Source organism: Octopus bimaculoides, chromosome 7 (assembly GCF_001194135.2).
Source record: "Octopus bimaculoides isolate UCB-OBI-ISO-001 chromosome 7, ASM119413v2, whole genome shotgun sequence".
Taxonomy (NCBI): domain Eukaryota; kingdom Metazoa; phylum Mollusca; class Cephalopoda; order Octopoda; family Octopodidae; genus Octopus; species Octopus bimaculoides.
This window is the reverse complement of record NC_068987.1, coordinates 69,073,538-69,074,302: the sequence shown is the minus strand read 5'-3', so window position 1 is coordinate 69,074,302 and position 765 is coordinate 69,073,538. Positions and strand designations below refer to the sequence as shown.

At 37.4% G+C, this 765-nt stretch overlaps 1 protein-coding gene across 1 annotated transcript in view; it reads left to right on the top strand.

Moving 5' to 3' along the window:
• Positions 1–765, top strand: part of LOC106874518 (5'-AMP-activated serine/threonine-protein kinase catalytic subunit alpha) — a 616,447-nt gene that overhangs the window by 154,004 nt on the left and 461,678 nt on the right. The gene's annotated exons all lie outside the window — the stretch shown is intronic.

Here is a 765-nt window from a genome sequence, read left to right as displayed (position 1 = left end):
ATATATATAATGTTTGTAGATAAGTGCAAATGCATGTTTGTATGTATGTGAATGTATATCTAAACGAATCTATATGTGTATGGGTATATGTGTTTGTGTAGGAACTGAACAAACATACAAGAAATCTATATGACAGAGATTATGAGTCGATTAAATTAATCAGTGAATCCATATGCTCCCTCGCTTAATCCGTATATGGATCAAGGATTAATGTTACGTGCTAGGACTTACCGCCTAAATCCAGTCGCTGCAATCGGAGATAAAAACATCCTATTTACAAAGGTTTCCATTTATGTTTGCTGCTGTTATATGCATGCGCATGCGTTTGCTTGTTTTTGTATCTATGCGTGTGACGCCATATACATGCATGTATGACAGCATATTGTACAGCGTATATGTGTGTGTGTGTGTGTGTGTGTGTGTGTGTGTGTGTGTGTGTGTGTGTGTGCAAACACATGTTTGAGATGTGCGCCTACCGCATATGTGCGTGAATGCAGGCGCGTGTGTATAAGTGAAATATCTGTGGCAAGATAAATTCTGAATATGTGAAATTTTATGCATACAAACATAAAGGTATAAACCTTGACCACATGCGCGCACACACACGCACATACATACACATGAACAAGCACACACACGCACACATGCACACACGCACACATGCACACACGCACACATGCACACACGCACACACATATATATACATATATGTATATTCATACACATACATATATAACGTATATCTTATATAATTTTATATATATA